Source organism: Lissotriton vulgaris, chromosome 7 (genome assembly GCF_964263255.1).
Source record: "Lissotriton vulgaris chromosome 7, aLisVul1.2, whole genome shotgun sequence".
Taxonomy (NCBI): Eukaryota; Metazoa; Chordata; class Amphibia; order Caudata; family Salamandridae; genus Lissotriton; species Lissotriton vulgaris.
Genome location: NC_141695.1, coordinates 824,175,552 through 824,189,560, shown reverse-complemented (window position 1 = coordinate 824,189,560; position 14,009 = coordinate 824,175,552). Strand labels below are relative to the sequence as shown.

The following is a 14,009-nucleotide window of genomic DNA, read 5'->3' as shown; positions in this document are numbered from 1 at the left end:
AAAAGGTAACAATAATGAAGAGGGACTATTGTCGGTATCTAACTGGCATTCTGACTGCTCTGGTACTCCTCCTGACAGTAGAGGGACGAGGAGGAGAACTCTGTACACTGAGATCACATTGAGAGACGCTTTGTGAAACTTCTCTTCCGAACATGGAATTATTAGCATCGTTAGAAACATTTTTGACTTTCACCACCTTGTTAACATTCCACCAGTCTTTTCCTTTGACACGGACAGCACTTCCACACACTTTATCCACCACAACAGTTTCCCCTAACTTGGATTGACCTTTTTTTTACAAAACCTTGTTTCTTAACCCTGACTCAGTCACCAACTGCAAACTCTCTGTTCTTAACCCGCTTCCTTTCATCAAAGTACTCTTTTTGTTTGGACTGGACTTTGGCACACCTGTTCCTTACTTTCTCATCTATTTCTTGAGGAGTGGAATTAGATTTATACCACTTAGACATCCAAACAGGTCTAAACTCAGTACATGGTTTCCTTCCTCTCAATAGTTCGAAAGGAGACACTCCTGTTGAAGAATGGGGGGTGGTCCTATAGAACCACAACATCGTCCTGACACATTGGGGGACCGCCTTGTTGTGTTCTATAGCCCATTTGACACAATCACCTATGACTCTATTAAGTCTCTCCACCAAACCATTGGTTTGTGGATGGTAGAGAGAACTTCTGTGATGAGCGATGACAGATTCTTTAAGGAACTCTTCCACCTCAGCTGATACAAATTGCACTCCATTATCGGAGATAATGGATTGAGGAAACCCTTCTCTCATGAATATTTCTTTCATGAAGTCAATTATTTCTCTGGAGTCAACCTTGGCTACAAACTTGGCTTCCGGCCACTTAGTGTAATAGTCCACCATAACAATTGCAAATTTGCATTGTTGAGGTAGACTATGAAAGGGTCCTAGTACATTGATGCCTAGTTTTTCCCACGTACCACCCGGAAGGGGTATGGGTGTGAGAGGGGAACTGACAGTGCGTAGGCATTTGTCACTAGAAGAACAAACGGTGCACTCCTGCACCATTGCATCAATAGCTCTATCCATTTGAGGCCACCAGAAGTACTCTCTTACCCTACGCTTGGTAAGTGTGGCTCCCAGATGCCCCTCATGAGCCTTGGCTAGAAGAGTGGATCTGATGTTCACAGGTGGAACAAGTTTTTCGAGCCTGAATACCGGACCATCTTCTATCGAAAGCTCTTCACTTACTTTCACATAAGGTTGTAAAGCCACGTCCACATTCCTTTCCCTGGGCCACCCTTGGGTAATGTGCTTCATCACCTTTTGTAAAACCTCTTCACTAGCTAGGGCCTCCCTCCAACTTTCCTGTCCCACTGTACATACATTTGTCAATTCCACACTTGCTACGATATAATCCTCTTTTTCGTCATAACAACAGTCATCATTACATTGCATGTCCTGACAGGTAGTTGCAGGCAAACGTGACAGTGCATCAGCCCTCACATTTTTCCCACCAGCAATGTGCACTACATCAAAGTTGAATTGTAAGAGTTTAGATGCTAGGCGTGCAATGCGAGGAGTAGCACTGCGGCTGCTGGTGTTTCCTAAAATTGCAACCAACGGTTTGTGGTCCGTTTGAAGTGTAAACTTTCGCCCCCACAGATAATTTTTGAATTTTTCAATGCCCCACCAGCATGCTAGAAGCTCCTTCTCAATAGCAGAGTAATGAGTCTCTGCCTCTCTAAGTACCCTGGATGCAAATCCTACTGTGTGTTCATATTGACCAACCAACTGTGTCAAGACGGCACCAAGACCATAGCTACTGGCATCCACAGTCAGAGTGCACGGGACCCCCTGTACAAAAGGTTTCAAAGCTTTGACAGTACACAGTTGTTCCTTAATCCATTCGAACGCGGTTTTGCATTTATCATCCCACACAAATTCACTTTTGTCCTGTAGCAATTTTGATATGGGACGTATCTTCGAAGCATAGTCTTGAATAAAGCGGGCATACAATTCAGTAAGACCAAGAAGGGATTTTACACCAGCTTTGTCTTTTGGTGCAGAAGCATCGACAATGGCTTGAACCAAGCTTGGCTTGGGTGTGACTCCTTCGCTTGAGATGGTGTGGCTCAGATATTCTACCTTGTCTTTTGAGAACACACACTTGTCCCTTTTTAGGACCACACCATGTTCCTGGAAAATGGAAAAAATTTTGCTCAGCACCACGTCATGTTCTTGTTGATCTTTAGCGAACAGCAGAACGTCATCTTGGAATATGGCCACGTTTTTTATTCCCTTGAGCAAATTAACTATAACTCTCTGGAAGACAGAGGCTGCCGACGCAAGGCCGAAAGGCATACGACAAAATTGGAATAGCCCAGATGGAGAGTTAAACGCGGTGAGATGGCGTGATTCTTTATCAAGTTCGATTTGATGATATGCCGAGGCCAAATCTAGTTTGGTGAACACCTTGGCACTGGCAACCACACCCAACATTTCTGAAATATTCGGTAGGGGATGCGAATCCACCCAAATCACCTTGTTCAGATTGCGCAAATCAATGCAGATTCTGAGTTCGTTGTTTTTCTTCCGAGCTACCACCAAAGCCGAAGACCAGTCCGACGATAGGTTCGATAACTCCTCTTTTCTGCATGGACAAAAGTTCTTTCTCCAAGTCTTCTCTTATGCTAAAGGGAATACTTCTAATTTTGTGTTTAACCGGCTCAGCATCACTCCTTATCTTAATTTTGTGCTTGAATCCTTTGATTTTCCCCAATTCACCAGAAAATACTTTAGGGTATTTATTGAGTAATTCTTCTACATGTGGTTGGTCACGAACAACCAATATTTGCTCCTTTGCTCCTGGACAAAGCATCATGCTGAACAAACCTTGATGGAACCATCCTATTATGTCTAAGCCATGCACAGCCACATATTTTTTCCCATATTTGTGCCTGTTCTTGAAAATCAGGATGTCTTCAAAGTATCCCAGAAGTTCTATGCTCCTTCCTTCATAGGATACAGGTTCACGGTCTGGCGGTTGCAGGGGTCTATTTCCCCATTTCTTCCTGAACAATGATTCATTTATCATTGTGATCCTTGCTCCAGAGTCTACAAGAAGCCTCAAACTCTCTTCACCTACGCCGATGATTGCGTAGGGATCTACACAGTCATTAGGATCACCACTTTTTATGTTTCCTTCATTGACCACTAAAACCATGTCTTTAAGTTCACTAAGAGTGTCATCACTGTCACTACCACTAGCATCCATTACGCAAGCAACTTGGTTAGTTTTTTTTTAAATGAGTTTGGCAAACCTTGTCAAAATGCCCTAATCTACCACACTTTCGACAAGTTGCGTTCCTCGCTGGACATGGCCTTCCACTTTTTGCATGTGAGGGATAGCCACACCTGAAGCAGATGTCAGTTGTTTTGAAAAAGTTATTCGGTTGATAATCTTTCTTTTTTTCAAGATTTTTTTAAGCGCACAGGGGTGACCACCTCAGTATTTTTACTCTCTAGCTCCTTGATAGATGACTGTGAAGTTTCAATGCTTTTTGCTATACGGATGGATTCATCCAGAGATAGATTTTCCAAGGACAACAGCTTTTGTCTTATGGTTTTATCCAGGCATTTACTTATAAACTGGTCACATACTAATTGTTCACTGAAGTTTTCGAACTCACACTCTGCCACCATCTTCCTCAATGCAGTAATATACGTGTCAACGTCTTCCTCTGTTTTCTGCTCTCTTTTAAAGAACTTATGTCTTGATACCACAACACTGGGTTGTTTGTCATATCTCATTTTCAATTTCCTCACAGTGTCTTTGTATTCATCTGTTTCTTCACCTCCTTCACCTACCACCTCTGGTAAATGTTTGAGAGTTTCCCTTCCTTCAAACCCCAGAGAATGAAGTAGTAAGAACCTTTTTCTTTCTGCCCTGAATCTATGTGCACCAATAGCACCCAAATAATTTTCAAACGCTTCAAACCACTTCCTCCAAGGCACTGATGGTTCACCTGGTGTATCCAGAAAAGGAGGTGGAGGATGGATGGACTGCATCATGTTTTTTTCCCTTTTTAGCTGGAGAAAACGAGAATATGAGAGAAGCTGACAGTGGGTGGTTCACTTTAGCTTCTATTATCCATTAACTAACAGAGTATAGTCAAACGTTAGCTCCTGTAATTCTTCCAAGAGCCCTAAAATTAATGTGGGCTAGAAATGTTCTTGTATTTTTTTTTTTATGCACATTAACCAGGAAAGGCACAGGAGAATAATTTTTGTTTTACCTCCCTTAAGACGTGCTATGTTAATTTTCTACTTTGTCAAATAGGGGTTAAATTTGTGCCCAAGAGGTGTCTTCGCAGGATAAGCCTTTCACCTCCAGTAATCAGTACAGTCCACGAACTAAAGCTGGTATGTTTATTTACTTTTCTTCCAACTTGCGGTTGGATTTGTGCCCAGAAGTGTCTTTGCTGGATGAGCCTTTCACCCACATAAATCAGCACTGTCCACGGACTGGAATGGGTTGATACCCCTTTAAGAACTGGGCGGGCAGAAGCTGCCGTGCGAGCCCAGTGAGGATCGACGATCAAGGCGGGACCAGTTGCGTACAATACACGCCCACCGCAGCGCGTCCCACCGCTCCTCACCTCAGTTTTTTCTTAACGCGGCAGCATACACACGAGCACAGAACTCCGGACACGAGCAGCAGTCGAACGCTTTTTTCCTCGGCAAAGTCGTGGCTGACCACAAAGCAGTTCGCCGCTCAAGAAGATTACTGCATCCATGTTCCGCTCCGATGAGGCACGAAGACAGCTTCTTCCTTCAACGTTGCTAAGGTAACTTCAATCTTCTTTTGTGGGTTCTCCGTGGGAGCCGTCCTCGTCGCCTATTTCGAGTGTAATAACTCGAGGAGGACAACGGAGTAGTTCAGCAAAGTCTTTATTTCGACTCCCACAAGCACGTCTTCACATGGCAGGTCACATAAGGAATCGGCTTCACCCCGCCAACTGTCACTGTCTCGCGTGTCATAACGGACGCCACGAGACACACTCTACAGGCCTCACGCACGGTGTACGCGAGGCAGGCTAGGCCACTACACACTTTCAAAGCAAACAGGGGGTGTGGAAGGGCGGGCAATCAAAATTCTGCAAAAGGAAAGACCGCCAGGACTGTCATTTGGAAGGGAAGTTATTCTTATGCTGAATATTATCAACTCATAAATCTATTCTCTTCTGAAAGATTCCCCCAGCAATGACGGAACCGTTTTGTATTTTCAATATTTTGACTAAAGTATTTTCTGCCTTAGGATGTGCTGAACCACTGATCAGGAAAACAATGCAACAATCTGAGTATCTGAGTCGAGGCAGGAGTAGTTTGAGGAAATGTGCTCCAAGATGCACCGAAGGCAAGCCTGTCTGCGCCCATCTGCATCCGTACCGCGGCCAGCGCCAGCCATGCTACCCGTTTTTCTACCTCAACCAATATTGCTTGGTCCAGAGATCAACTTGTAAATATACACAAATCGGTCTTCTTAGGAAAGGCCATGATGGACCTGGGTACAGACTGCCATGAATCGGGTCTCTTTATGCTGGTGGTCAACGATGGTAGGATGAATTACCATTTGACCTCACCAATGCCCCCTACGGAACAGCCCATGGCAACTAGCACCACTATTAAGGCCTGCTGGATCAACTGTAGATCCATCCCCAAGCATTCAGAAGGCATCTGCTCGCTCTGGAGTCAAACTCCTGGGATCTCATGTTTTTAACAGAACCTGGCGGAAGGAAGGCTCCAACCCCAACCTGATGCTGGCGGTTCCTTTAGGTTTTCTGATGACTTGAGCCAATCTGGGTGGCAACAAGAAAGGAGGGGTGTGGCTGTTATGAGGGACTGCTGGGAGATCTTCTCTAGAAAAATTGAGCAAATCGGCATCATTGAGGCACTGTCCTTTTGCGTCGGAATCTTGCCCACCATGTTCGGTGGCCGGGACCCTGGTATATAGACCCCCGGACACCTCCTCTTGCCACCTGTTGGAGCTATGCGACATTGTCGCTGATCCCTTGTAAAGTACGTCAACTTCATTGTTCTTGGTGACTTCAACGTCTACATAGATAATGGAAACTGCTCTAAGGCCTCTCAGCATGCAGAAACCCTTGAGGGTTTAAATCTGACACAAAGGTTAACCGCCCCTACTCATAGGGCAGGCCATATTCTGGACCTTGTTTTCTCTAATGATCCTAACCTTAAAGTAGAGGCCCCGCTACCCCTGACCGGGTCAGACCTTTTATTAGTTTCATTCAGCCTCCGACTCTAAGCCATACGGTATAGCTCCATGTCAATCTCCAACAAGAGAAGAAACTGGAGGAAGGTCACCCTTAGAAACGTTGGGCCCTATACTCCAAAAAGCCCCCACCCAGTTGACGGGTGACCCAAGCAGTGATGTATCCAGCTTCAATTACTGGCTCACCTCTGCCTTAGACAGCGTGGCCCCACTCAGGGCGGTGACATCTTCCAGAAAAAAAACGCAGCCCCCTGGTTCTCCACAGAATTACGAGCAGAGAAAAGCCTATGTAAGAAGCTTGAACATTTGTGGAGAAAATTCTATGATCCCGTGGCTAAATGCTCTTACAGAAAGGCTCTGCAAAACTTCAATAGGCATAAACGCAGCACCATAAGGGACTTCTTCTCTAACCAAATCAAACTATCGGACAAATCAGTTAAAGAATTATTTTAAATTATCCAAAGTTTCACTAATCTTACTGGTCTAGACAGCACAGTTACGCCTCTCCTACCCTCTGCGCTGACCTATTGGACTTTTTTCAGGAAAAAATCCAAATGATCTACTGCCCCTTCTCACCCACAACGTCCTCTCTTATGCAAAATCCAACCTCTCATCTTCAGGGCACTTGGTCTGAATTCCGCCCACTGCCACCCGATGAGTCTTTAAGGGAGCTGTACACTTGTAAGTCGGTATCTCCGGCAGACCCCTGCCCAGCTCGGATTTTTAAACTGCTTGCCCCGTGTATCAATTTGCCCCTGAATCAGATCTGGAACTCCTCCCTTACAACTGGTATCTACCCAGATGCCTGGAAACAGGCCTACCTACTGCCTGTACTTAAGAAACCTGATGCTGATCCAGCATGTGAGACGTTGGCCTGTTATGTGATGCTCACTAGTTCTAGTGATCACCTTGTACCATGCCAAGCAACCCTTATGATGATTGGTTGTAAGTCAACCTTATAGACCAGCTATCCTAGTGGTAGCGTGGACAAAGCAGTCTTAGGCTAAACTCTGAAAGGCATGTGAAGCAAGCTGTTTTACCATATACAACCCCCTTGAATACCAAATGAAAGGACACCACACAGATATATATTGAAAATATATATATATTTATTAACTACAAATATCCCCTGGACTCTTTATGAGCACAGAAGCACAAGCGTTAAACAAGACACAGTTTAAAATACACAAAAGGTGCACAATATGGATGAGCCCTAGGGGCCACCTAAACCATATACTAAGAAAGTGGTATAAGAGATACCAATCGAGAAGGAAATAGGCCTAGGGTCTTGGGAATCGCTGGAGCTGATCGGGACTAGCAGTGACTAAGTCGGGAAAGGCCTGCGGGACTCGGGTGCAGTGTTTAAAGTGCACGCATTCACCAATGTTAAGTCTATGGTGCGTAAAAGTTGCAAAGTTAGTTATTTAGGAACCTTCCGAGTGACCTAGAGGAGTGAAACTTAAGACACAGACACTAGAGGTGTGTACCAGTGTGGGAACACCGGCGTTGCTGAGTTACCTCACCCACAGGACGCGGGTGCATAGGATCGAAGTAGTGTCGGGTTTCGTCACGCTGGTCGATGGTGCTTAGAGCTGAAGATGCTGCAGGCGGCTCGATGTGAAGAGTTCCGGTGGATCCAAGGGTGGATCTGAAGTTGTGAAGACCTGAAAGCAGAGGGGACAATGTTCAAAGTCACTAGCCAGTGACTACCGTGGAACCAGATTGGAACCAGGCGATGTCGGGTGCAAACAGGCGATGAGGTGTAGCTTCTCTCTGCAGCCACGTGGACACGAAGAGGTCGAGGATGTCCAGGAGTCGATCACGAGCTGTCCCACGCAGGCTTCTCGCTGTTGGCGGTGTCAGCAACTTGATTGGAGCAAACAGGCCTTGGCTAATGCAAGCCACGCAGGAATCAAAAAAGGCTTATCACTCGGACCAGCAAGGTCAGAGCGGGTGCTCCCTTTTACAGGAGCGAGGGCAAGTCTGGAGCAACCAGACCCGCAGTGTAGTTTGTAGGTTTCATCGCCAAGATGGCCGCTGACCACGTGGCTAGTGGCCGGGATGGCGCGTCGAGTGGCACAATGCAAAAGGGCCCCACGCAGATCGTGGAGATGCTGGGGGGCTGATCTTCGGTGCAAGGGCTGCTCGGTGGTGGGGCTTCTCAGTCCCCAAAGCACAACGTCGAGGGTGCCTCGGTTGCTGCGCAGTCAGCTTTTCGGGTGTCTTCCAAGAGGTCCGGTCCCACGTCTCTCGTGCCTCCACGGGTCCCTTCTTTGCAGGGACTGTGGATCGGGCTGTTAGAAGTCTGGGAGTCTGGGTCTTGTCAGGCTCTGGGCTCGGGCTCCGGCGGGAGGCGGCGGCAAAGCAGACGTCGAGTTGCTGGTTGGTGCCTGTGTTTACAGGGTGGCCACTCCTAGGCCACAAGGGAGATACTCTTCAGTCTTCTGTGCAGCAGAATGTCGAAGTCCAGTCGTCTTCTTAGTTTCAAGTTGATTTCAGGATGATCTGAGGTGCTATGGCACTGCTCCCACTCTTATTCCCAATCTGAGGGGTGGATCACCTGCTAGGTCCCTCCTCTGGGTGGGACCAGGAAGGGGGGCGATTACACCCCCTTTCCTTTGTCCAGCTCCTCGCCAGGCCTGGGTCTGGAAAGTCCCAGGACCGGTTTGGACTGGCTTATGCACGGGGGCACCTTGTGTGCCCCGGGCATGTCTGTTTCTGTTCAGCCCTGTCCTACCCAATACACAAAATCATGTCTGGGGTGGTGCTCGCTCCTCCCAAGGCAGAAACCCTTTGTCCAAGCCTCCCTCGCTGGAAGGACTCCCAGCAGCAGGAGGTCAGACTTGTGTCTGTGGTGGCAGCATCCATTTTGTGATGCTGAGGCTCTGGTTAACTTTAACCGGGGTTAAGGCTATGTACATGTCGAGTCCCTCTAGAAGGGTGGAATGCTATCCCCGTCGACAGAACTGTCGAGGGAATAGTATTCAAATCGTATGACACCTTACTCGACATGTTTTGATAAAGCCAAACCAAAGTTAGCATATAACCGCGAGGATTATAATGCACTTTAGAGTATATGGTATGGCAATATCCCGGAACAGCTAAGGGAGTTGTTCCCGACAGCTGCAGACAGGCTCAGCTCATGCTAGAGCACCATCTCACCTGAAACCACGCACTCTGCCCCCAGGATTGCAGGGGCCTTCCATAGGAATGGCTTACAGGTTAACATGTGTCCAGTTAAGGTTAGATATAGGGATACTATATCTAAGCAAGAGGTGATTACACCAACTTACCCCAGCTGAGTGATCAGCCAGTTGTGTCAAATGTGGAGGCCAGGCCAGGGGTGGCACAATACATGCTGCAGCCCCTGGTAGGCCTTGGATGCACCTATGCCCTGGGTACCTATGGTACACTGTTACAGGGGCCTATAAGGTGAACCAGTATCCAATTGGTAATGCACCTAGAGTGCATTAGCATCAATTTAGAGAGAGAACAGCAGGCTGTGGGTCTGATTAGCAGGCCCACAGCCACATTAAGTCATAAACCAGTGAAGCAAAAAGCTAAAATTTGGGGTGACCATAGGATAGCAGACCCTACTCTCCTACACAGCAGAACAAAATAATTTTAGACCCACTTCCCTACTGCCTGCTCCGCGAAAATTCTGGAAAAGGAAGTTCAGAAACAGCTCTCTGAATTCCTTGAATCTAAAAATCGTTTCCATGAGTCACATTCTGGGTTTAGAATGGGATATAGCATGGAGACATCACTTTCTAGAAGTTGCTAAACCTGTGCGTGAATCTGTGGACCCAGGGCAGCTCTGCAATGTTGGTGCTGCTTGACCTGTCTGCAGCATTCAATACTGTGGCCCACCCGATTCTCTTAAAGAGACTAAGACACCTGGGAGTGAGGGGAACTACTTTGGCTTGGCTCCAGTCGTTCTTAGAGAATCGCTCACAACAAGTATTCCTTCGCCCGTACCTCTCCTTCATGAAACCCCTTGTTTGCGGGGTGGGTGCCTCAGGGTTTAGAGTTGAGCACTTTACTGTTTAATGTATACCTAATTCCTCTTGTGACATTAATTGAGACATGGGGAGTGAGCGTGTTCTCTTACGCTGATGACACTCAACTGGAGGCTGCCTTTGTCAACTTCAAGCAATGCCTGATTAACATCTCAGCCTGGATGACTGGATGACTGAGAACTGCTAAAAGCTTAACACAGAGACAACAGAGGTCCTATTCTACAACCAGCTGACTCCTCCACCTGCTAAGCTCTGGTGGCCCGCAGAGCTTAACCCCTCACCAATTCCGGTGGATTCAGCCAGAAATCTGGGATAATGACCTCTCATGTAAGACCCAGTTTTGCCAGGTCTCCTCCTCATGCTTCTGGAAGTTGAGAGCCTTGAGAAAATGTCTTCACTTTTTTCCAATGAATTGAAGGAAGACAGTAGTCCATGCCTTGATCACATCCCGGCTAGACTATTCTAATAGTCTATATCTAGGACTATCCGCCTATCTGGTCTGCAGGCTGCAAATAATACAAAAAGCTGCAGACAGATTAATTGGGAATGGGCTGCTCCACCATCGCATTTCCCTGCAATTGCGGATCCTCCTTTGGCTACCCGTCAATAGGAGGATCGAGTTCAAGGCGCCCACTCTGGCCTATAGAGTTTGGGGCCTGGGCTATCTGAGGCATAGATTGCAAAGTTACCATCAAGACCATTTCCCGAGGTCATCCATTTGAAAAACCTCAGGCTACCTCATTTCCTCAAGGCTAGGATAGGCGGCTGAGCATTCTCAGTGATAGCTGCGAAACTCTGAAATCTATGCCACTACACCTGCACATGACGTAGCCTGAGCCAGCCTTCAGGAGAGCACTGAAAACGTGGCTTTTCAACCTTCCATAGTTTCCTTTCTCTTGTTGTTTCCTCACTGTGAATCCACAACCCAGCGCCGGGACACCTCTGGTGGAGGTAGCCGTGCACTTTATAAACCTCTATTTATTTATTTATTTATTATTATTATTATTATTATTATTGTAGCACCACCTTTAACATCTCATCCCAAGATGAACTTTCCAGGACTGCTATCTAGGAGCATTGTTGGTTTTTAATAGCAAGCAGCTAACAACCAAGTCAAAGGTTATGTGCATACAATCATTGTCAATCTGTGTTGATCTGCTATGAGTTGCAAGCAGCTGTTTATGCATACAACAGTTGCCTGATCTTGATATACAATAGTACAAAGTTCTTTTAAGACTTTATACACTTTATAAAAAGTGAGACTGCATGCAATAAAGAAAATTCGATTTAAACAGATTGGGGAAAATAACTTTATTCTTCAAGTACTTAAGTAAATGAGTATAACTGGACAAACCGCACTAAAAAATGACGTTCTTAGGCTCAGATCCAAGCCTGGACTGAAGTTCCCAAACAGTGGTGGCTGGTGACATTTCAAAGTGATGGGACATAAAACTTCAAGATTAATTTTAAGTAGTGAGCAAGTCTAGACAACATGAGGGCGTTCAACCGATGCATCATTCACTGAATCATCCCTCCAGTAATTCATCCATGTTTCCATCATCCGTCCATACATTCATCCTTCTAGAGACTCGCCCATTTACTCATCCACCCATTTATCTATTTACTAGAAAATCATTGGTTCATTTTTCCATCATATGTAACATTCATCTATTCATGAATACATCCACTCATCCTTTCGAACATTCTCTCCTGTAACTTTTCCACCCACCCATCCATCTATTTCACCACTGGTGAACAAACCAGAGCATAAACCATCGATCTTGATGAAAGTACATTTGCTAGCCTGTAGTTGAACCTCATTCTCAATTGGTCTGTTCGCCAGATAAGCGAAACACAATATTGCTTTGTAACTTTTGATGCCAGTGAATTTCCGTTGTACTCTTTATTCATGTTTTCATTAGTTTGCTGGTGTTCAAGTGCTTTCATCTAATTAGAAGAAGGGATGTTTTGGAGGTGTGAATAATTAACAGTAATTGTCTCCATCTATATCAAAGCTGGATTGACATGCCTTCCTTAAAATAAAGTAATTCAGGTTAACGATGGGCATATCAAATTGTTTTCTCTTCTTATACCCAGAATAGGTTAAACTTGGTCTGCAAGAGAAAGATCAACCGTGATTGAATGCATGCGGCAAATACTGAAACTAACGCAGCACTGTGATTTATTCCGATTTACGATTATTCCACAGCTTACATTGATGAAACGTCTTTCCTAATGTGCTCAAAAAGAGGTTTGGCCATCTATTAGCCCAGAAGCAAGCGAACTCGCGCATGTTTGATATTAAATATATGTATAGACGCCCAAGTTGTTTTTTAGTTCTTGAATAATACAGCCCATTGAAAACCAGTTTCCTTCAGGCCCCCTTCCTCTATATCTCCGAATGACTAGACTTGCTGCCTGAGATATTTACTGCCAGCCGTCCTCGGATCCGATCACGTTTGCTGCTTCAGACCCTTGGCATTGAGGAGAGATTAGGTGAATTTTCAGACTGTGGCTTGGACTGTGGCCTCCGTATCGCTGCTCTACACACACTGCGCTGCAGCGCCATTTACCATTTAATAACAGTATGTATGCACGAATGAAGGCCACGCACTGCACCTCATAGAAAGAGGATGTTTTTCAATATACAAAGGGAATTTTCCTCCTTAAGGAGCTTCGCTTTCGTTTCTTGAAAGGAAGATTTTATGTGACAACTGTACATTATTTTATGTGACAAATGTACATTCTATACTAGTCTGTAGTAATGGGATGGCTGTCATTTTCTACTTGCTACTTGAGTCTTGGTACTTGCTCTACACGTATGAGGTGAAGAGAAGTAGTCCGGATCTATTTCTTCTCTGCGGGTACCCTGTCGGACCTTTACAGCAGCCTGCTTGCTTTTATCATGAGGATCACGTCGTGGACAGCCAGACTGGTGTGCACCGCAAACCTTTCTCAGCTCCTCCCAGAGTGGGGTCGGGCCTTTCTCAGCTTCTCCCAGAGTGGGGTGGGGCTGTGGAGGCTTGTTTCCACCCTACCCTAGGTGGGATGCAGTGGTAAACCGCCTCGCTGATTGACAAATACCCTTGGAAACCCAAGGCTTATGCTTAAAGCATTCACACAAAAAAGGAGCTACAGAGGGATATAGCGCCGGTCGCCATCCACTCACACTATATAATCACAAACAAAGACCTGCTCTAAAACGGGACATCCATTGTGAGCATACCCCAAGCCATCTCTTGCCTCTAATGGTTAAGTACCTGCTATCAAATGCTGTACACTCTGGGTGCTCCTCTCCCTAGTTAAAAAAATATTTTAAAACGTGTCTAACCCCAGTACACAGATGGACTAGTCTATAACTCACACCAAGATTCTTTTGCACATCAAAGAAAAAGTGTGTGAAAGTAATAGAGGCACCTCACGGAAACACCACCATGGGAGCTACTGATAGGTTCTCATCAATGTGCTCCGATTTTCATCATTGGCAGCCTTCAAAACCATAAAGAAATAATGTGAAGAAAAATGCACAAACAAATTGAAAGTGTGCAAAGGTAAAACACGCACTATGAAAAACCTTCGCATGCCACCCAATTATAACCCCCTACTTATCATAGCAAAAAATTCCTCTCTTTTTGCTTTTATAAACTAAAAACGAGCTAAAGAACTACTGGCACAACCATCAATTTTTAATCACTGCCGTGTGTATCCTCCATT

General features: G+C 45.6%; 1 protein-coding gene across 1 annotated transcript in view; it reads left to right on the top strand.

Moving 5' to 3' along the window:
* The window catches only part of PGS1 (phosphatidylglycerophosphate synthase 1), a 676,499-nt gene that overhangs the window by 315,354 nt on the left and 347,136 nt on the right, over nt 1-14,009 (top strand). The gene's annotated exons all lie outside the window — the stretch shown is intronic.